Source organism: Pteropus vampyrus, unplaced genomic scaffold (assembly GCF_000151845.1).
Source record: "Pteropus vampyrus isolate Shadow unplaced genomic scaffold, Pvam_2.0 Scaffold266, whole genome shotgun sequence".
Taxonomy (NCBI): Eukaryota; Metazoa; Chordata; class Mammalia; order Chiroptera; family Pteropodidae; genus Pteropus; species Pteropus vampyrus.
In genome coordinates this window covers 339,718-346,638 of record NW_011889047.1, presented here as the reverse complement: position 1 = coordinate 346,638, position 6,921 = coordinate 339,718, and the positions used below count along the sequence as shown (strand labels likewise).

Below are 6,921 nucleotides of genomic sequence, written 5' to 3'. Positions count from 1 at the left end.
GCCAGACCCTGTCATTCCGGCACCACGTGTAGCCTCAGAGATGGGAAGCATCCTCGGGTTCGGTCCACGGGGGGACTTGTGTAGAGCTTGGACCCCGGAGCCCCGCTGAGCTGGAACTAGGCTCCCGTCCGCTCCCCTCACGTCTCTGGTTCAGGGCTCGCCAGGAGAAAGGTGCGGCCGAGCGTGGCGGAGGCACGGCGCTTCCTGAGTTAGAAGGTGGATGATGGCAGGTAGCTTGCACCTCACATGCGCGCCGCTCGCTAACGTGTGGGCGTCACTGCAGCCAGGTGCACGGCCCCTAATGCGTCTTCCCTGGCAGGGCCCCTGGCTCCTGGCCAGGTGTGAGTTCAGCTCCACGGTCAAGGGCTCCAGCTTATCCGGCACGCCCCTGAATGCTCAAGAATAGAGGTGCTTTCGCTTTATCCTCATGGCTTCCACTTTGTCCCTGGCCCCCTTCCTGCCACCTTCTGTCCAACAGCCGCCCCTGCTGACTTCATATCAAGCACCATCTGGAGAACCCACAGGCTGCTTCAGCGGCCCCCAGACAGCCCGAGGTCTAGTTCTTCTATATCGACATTAACAAAACTCATGAGGATGACATGAGCATCCAAAACAACGAGGTGGGTCTGCGGGTGAACGCAAAGCAGTGTCCAAGATAATATTATTAAGTGAAAAGAATGAGGTTCAGAAGAGTCTATGTGGTTTGCTACTTTTTAGGTTTAAAATAAAGTATGGAAATGCACACACGTGTACTCCTCACTAGTCTGGACAAACACGTGCGTGTCCTGGACCACCGGCGGAGGGCAGATGAAAAAGTAGCAACGGTCCTCTGGGGAAAAGATAGGGCAGTGACGGACAGGGTGACATTCCATTGTGTATCTTTTGTCTTGTGTGATTTTTTTTCCCCCATGAACTTGCATTAATTTTTTTAAAGAATAATGACATTTAAGAAATGAAATAACTCACAGAAATGTCACTGCATAATTCTCCTGAGCATAAGCGGCTCTCGGGGAATGTCCTTACACTCCTCGGGCGTGGCTGTCCCATGCTTCTTTCTCCTGTGACACAGGACGATGCCGTGAGCTGTGCATAGGGAACGGGAGACGAGCAGATGTTCGTTTACGTTAGTCACTCTGAGAGCCAACGTCACAGCAAAGAATAAGGGCATTGCCACTCCTGAGTTTAGCTGTCGGAGCGGAAAAAAAAGAGATATTCAATAGCTTGCCCTTGACCAAAGAAAGAAAGAAAGGGGTGATCTCAAAATTTCGCAAAGGTGCAGGGTGGAGGGACATGCTCCTCATCGTGGCCAGCTTTCTTTATTTCGCTCTGGTTTCCTTGCGAAATTTTGAATTTCATGTAATGCAATAAAATAGCGTACGCTGAATCCTGTTGTATTTATAGCTACGAAGTTTAAGAACGATATCGGTCTGTGTACGTGCGTTGTGTGTGTGTGCATGTGTGTGAGTGTGTGAGTGTGTGTGTGTGTGTGTGTGCGCCCTGAGCCTTAGGAATACATTTCTTTTTATTTATAAAACTCAAAAGCGGTCCCTCTGAAGTCACAGTGAGGAGGATATGCAATCCGGTTTAACACGCACGGGCAAAAAATACCTACGGCAGATTATAAATTCTGTGAGATACGCGCACACGAATATAACATACTCTGGTAAAAATATAAGTTAAAAAACTCGTTGCCTTGAACAGGGCATATTTTTGGCTAACTGGTTGTAAGAATAAAAGCCGTATATTATGGGCCGTGGCAAAGAAAACTGAAAGTCCTACTTACAGCGTGGGAAACTCGTCCGTTCTTTTCACATCACTTCCTCTGAGTGGTTCCCATGAGATTTCAGCAACGTGTACCCGAGAACCAGCCCCCTCCTTCCTCCTCTGCAATGCCTCACCTTAGGAAGGGTGGGGATGGGGGATAGCTATGCATGCAGGGAAGTGACGGGACCTGCAGAGGGAAGGATGGAGGTAAGAGTGGGAAGGTCTCCCGCAAGGCAGACCAACCATTAGCACAATGAGCAGGGACCACAAAGGCCACTGCGCTGAGCTCCTACCTGCTTTCGAGGCTTGCGCTTCCGCCTGGTTTTGACCCCCAGCCCTATGGGAAAGCAAAGTGAATACCGGAAGTGTCACGTTTCAGAAGGGAAGCAAAACCTTTTTATTTAGTTAGTTTTTATTTTTTTAAATAAATTTGTGTATTTAAATTAGTTTCAAGTACACAGTACTTTGGTTAGACATCTATATAGTTCATAATATGATGCCCCCAATTGCTCCCTCCCTCCCCTGGCCCTCCACCCAGCCATCATATTAATGCTGACTGCTTTCCCTATGCCGTGCTCCCCATCCCCGGGACCAACTATCAATGACTAATTTGTACTTCTTTAACCCTTGACCCAATTCTCCCAGCCCCCAACCCCCTTCCCCTCTGTCTGTCACCAAATTGTCCACTATACCTATAATACCATGACTGTCCCCTGCAAGACCCATGGGCACGATGGCCTTTCGTTCCTGGCATTCTAAACGAAACCGGATGTCACAGTTAGGATGGACTCAGCATACACTCCAAGCACATCCACAGGCATTGCAACGATTGCTAACTTAAAAACGGGCGAAGCACACACACATCGCTGCAAATATAATTGTCATCCCTTTTAGGCTAGTGTGGGGTTTCCATGCTGATGAGTTTTCGCAATCAGCCATCAAGCTTTCTAGGGGGAGTTTTCCTTTATTAAATATCAGTTGGTCAGAAAGCATTTGAGAAAAGGAGAAAACGCATTTGTGAGTAGGCAGCGTTTGCCTGCTGTGATGCGTAGTTATCGTTCATCACTCATAAGCATCGCAATCATTATTATTTCCAGGCATTTATAGACCACCTTTCCTCCCCAATCAGCTTATAAATGGTTTCACAAATGCATTAGAAACAGCATAGATATGGATCGCTTCACACAGCTCCAAAGCACAGTCACCTCAAGGGGAGTCGCGGGAAGTTCTATATAAATCAGGATAACGTTAAGCCAAGTTAAGGCCAACCGTGAAGAATGGCTTATTTGCCTGAAGCCACAGGGAATATTAGGTAAGCAAAGGACACTTCCCTCCCCCGGTTACAAGGTCAATGCGGCCTCACCGTTGAGGGCCGAGGTTAATGGCTCTGGATTCTGGGCGGCGGGTGGGGCTGCCGAGCCCTCATGCGCAGGTTTTTATCTCCTGGAGGGAGACTCACCAGGTCAGGGCGGGGGCTCCCAGTGTCTGGATCTTGCCAGCGATGCCCGGGAGTAGGGGCCCTGAGCTCAGATGACGCAACCAAATGACCTCCCGAGGCTCACAAACCCGTCAGGACCAGGTGGCCCGCTCTTCGGTGTCACAATGGTTGGCATTTTCCTGCAGGATCCCAAAACACGAACTGCTCTGGTTTGTGCAGAACCTGCCACGCTCGTAGTCTGCAGGTGGCCTCACACGGCGCCCGCAGTAGAACCTGTAGAACACTGGGCTTCTTAACGATCGCCCCCCAGATGTGGGGAGGTGCCACGCTGAGCCCCTCCCCGTTCTCCGTGAGGACACTCGGCAAGAGCTGACTGTCCCTGCCCGTCCATCTTTGTGGGGACAGAGAATCAGACCAGTTTACCTGTTTATGGTATCGGAAGTGGACGTCCTCAGGGCGGTGATGGGAGACTCCAGGAGGTGCTTGGTGTTTACCATATTTAGATGTAGCAAACCTCACGGTTATTCACGGCGTGTCTGTAACGATGGCACGGTATCCCTCCCTCGCCTGTGGGGGCTGCGTTCCCAGCCCTCCAGCGGACGGCTGAAACCCTATTATATTATGCTTTTTTCTTGTACTTACAGACGCATGATAAAATTTAATTTATAAATTAGGCACAATCAGAGGTTAACAGCAATAGCTAATAACATAATAGAACAATTATAACGATATACTGCAATGAAAGTAACGAGAATGGCTCTGGGGCCATTATTCAGTAAAATCGGGGTGCCCGGGACACAAGCTCTGAGATGCCCGACAGTCGATCTGACAACTGGGATGGGGGCATACGCGGTGAGGACAAATGGGGGACAAACCGGGGACTCACATCCGGGCGGGATGGAGCGGGCTGGCGCCATGTTTCGTCATGTTACTCAGAACGGTATACAATTTAAACTTTATGAATTTTCCACAATTTTCCATTTAATATTTTCCGACCACAATTGACTTCGGTTAACTGACACACAAGAAAGCAAAACCACGGGTAGGGCGGTGGCTGTCATGGGTGATGGCTGACACACACCCAGACAAAGGGTGTTTTACAAACTATGCTGGAAGCTCCAAAGGTCCCTAGGTTCCCACTCAGCCACTGGTGACAGGTGGCTCGGTGCTTGTCCGATGCAACGTGCGTGGACCCTTGCTGGCACACCGGTTCTGACTCTGCCCGTCTAGGTAGGGCCTGGGGTTCCGCGTGCGTAACAACACCAAGCTGCTGCCCGCCACTGGGTGGCAAAAAGTGGGTTATCTGCACCCGTCGAACCCCCAATCTGAAGGACGTTTCCCAGCCAGTGCCTCCCCGGGTCCGAGTCAGCTGTGAGCAGAGCACAGCTGCTCCCCGCGAGCTCCCTCACTGCACCCCACCCCACCCCTGGCTCAGGGACCGCGCAGGTGAAAGAAAGGTTTTCGCCCGTGAAATCTCCGAGGACAAAGGCGGGGGCAGCAGGTGGCCGGAGCTGTCTCCACCATGCTGCATTCTCCATTGGCCGTTTGGCCGGGCTCCACACAGAATGCAAACTTAGAATTTGTTGTTAGACCCCAAAGCCTATTCTCCCGATATTAGGGACAAGTAAGAAGCAAAAGCGAGGGAGCGGGGAGCCCTGGGCCTCCACGCTGGGAAGGCGCACGCTGGGCTGGGCCAGCGTCCTGGGCAGGGGGTCTGCGCACCTGCGGACTGCCCGCGCTGACCCCGGTCTCGTGAGGAGGAGGACGGGGACGCGGGAAGGGAAGGGCCACTGGTCCATGCGAGGCACGGGAGCATTCGGCTTGGGCCCGGGAAGCCAGTGCTGGCTTTCCCTGCGGAGGGCGCCCGGAGTACCAGCAACCAGCTTGTGTTTCAAAAGCACAGGAAAAGAAACGGAAGCAGCCACAGGCCAGGACTGCTCAGGAGCCCCAGGAAGGCTGGCGGTCGCTTGTTTCACCGTTTACTGACAGTTCACGATGGCTTGACCCTAGCCTGTTGCCTTCGAGGGAAGAAAGCTACGTTGGAATCTGCTACAGGCAGTTTCAGCAAAGGTCAAGGTCAAGTTACACTGGTGAGGGAGGGGGAGTCTCAGGGAGCACCCCAGAAATGCGCTGGCCTGGCAGAGACATCTGGGCACAGCCTGGGGAAGTGGGTGACAGCGATTAATCCATTTGTTCGTTTCATACCGTTTCCGTATCTTCCGGGTGTGAGACGCTGTGCTCAGCGCTGAGGGAGAGAAAGATGTGAGTGGCCACGTGACTTTCCTCGACCCCAAAACAGTTACAAATGACAAAACAGGCGCTCACATGCCGTGTTCGCTTTGTGCCAGGCACTGCACTAAAAGCTCTGCGTGCATTGTCCAAAGACTCATGTAAAAGACACAGATTCTTCCTGGGATCATTAACTGGTCAGGGCCCGTAATGAAATCTCCCGAGAGGATTTCTTCAGGAATCTGAGAGGGTGGGGGCAGCACAGGCCTCCCACACAGGGCTACACGAGATTTCCAAACAGACTCGGTGTTTCCAGAACATTCTCTCAAGAGGATTTACCTCTCAGTTCCCCTCAGATGGTATTGACTGGACGTCTCCCACTTACCTCTTTCCAAGAAAGTTTGTAGGCATTTCCCCTTACTTGACAGTTCTCCGAACTCTTGAGAGTGGAGACCGCGTGCTTCATGAAGTGTTAAATCAAATTTGTTTGTATCACCCACATTGTCTTCTTTAATCATTTTAATATGAAGAAGTGGAATTGCCAAAACCGTTTCGTAACTTGCATTTTTTTATAAGGTCTGTGGATCTTGAGAGGTTAGGACATTTTCCTCTCCAGAAAAAGGCCTGTGTATTCAAGCATGTGTGTGAGGAAGGCGGCCAGCTCTTAAAAATGGAATCCAGAAATAATACCTAAAATTAGTTTTCTCTGATGCTGCAGCTTTGGGGTAGAACTCATTATAATCTCCTTCCTAGGCTGCTGTCCCATCCTAGGGACCTTTTATTGATGCGCGTGCCACCAAAAACAGTCAGAGAATGTCTTGTTTACTGCCTCAGAAGCTCCTGGTGCTACCTGCGTCCCAGAACTCAAAGAGAGAACCAAACAGCCATGTAGTTCATGTGTCAGAATAAAATTAGCCTCAATTATTTTCTTAATGGGGAGCAAATGGGGAAGGTAAAGCTATCTCCTGCTGGAGCGAAGTGTAGAGCGAGAAGCAACCTTTCTTCTACAGTTCGCTTTGCTTAAATCCGAAGTTGTTTTGTCATAGCCCAGGGAATCCCAGAGGAATTCTGTGGTTTTTGTAGCAAATACCATTTGCATTTGCTCACTGAGTCATGCTCCAAGTTTCCCGCAGGAAAGCTTTGGAAAGGTCCCCCCATGGTGCAGAAGCTAATAATGATGGCGCTCCCCGCGAGTCTGCTCGGAAAATGTCCCCCATACAGTGACTTGCAAAAGCTCACAGCCTAGCTCTGGAAAAGTCTCAGATGTCATCATTAGCATTTTCCTATGAAGAAGAGGTGCATTTCGGTGATGAATATTCCAGACTCCTTGATTTCAGTATGCAAAACACAATGTAGTCGTGGGAAAATACGTACTGACATAACCGGAATTTAAGGAGGAAATACAACATTTTTCTAGAGTAATAACGGCCTTGGGACTCAGGTCTTCTGTTTATGTTTTGGTGAAACAGTACGATGCAATAGGAAGGGGA

At 50.4% G+C, this 6,921-nt stretch overlaps 1 long non-coding RNA gene across 1 annotated transcript; it reads right to left on the bottom strand.

Moving 5' to 3' along the window:
- Positions 1-116: 116 nt before the first annotated feature.
- On the bottom strand, positions 117-6,429 carry LOC111729517. The gene is made up of 6 exons (XR_002776261.1): positions 5,817-6,429; positions 3,626-5,447; positions 3,224-3,475; positions 2,058-2,101; positions 1,784-1,951; positions 117-1,186 (listed from the first exon to the last, which is right to left on the bottom strand). It is a non-coding gene; the product is annotated as an uncharacterized LOC111729517 (long non-coding RNA).
- Positions 6,430-6,921: the final 492 nt, after the last annotated feature.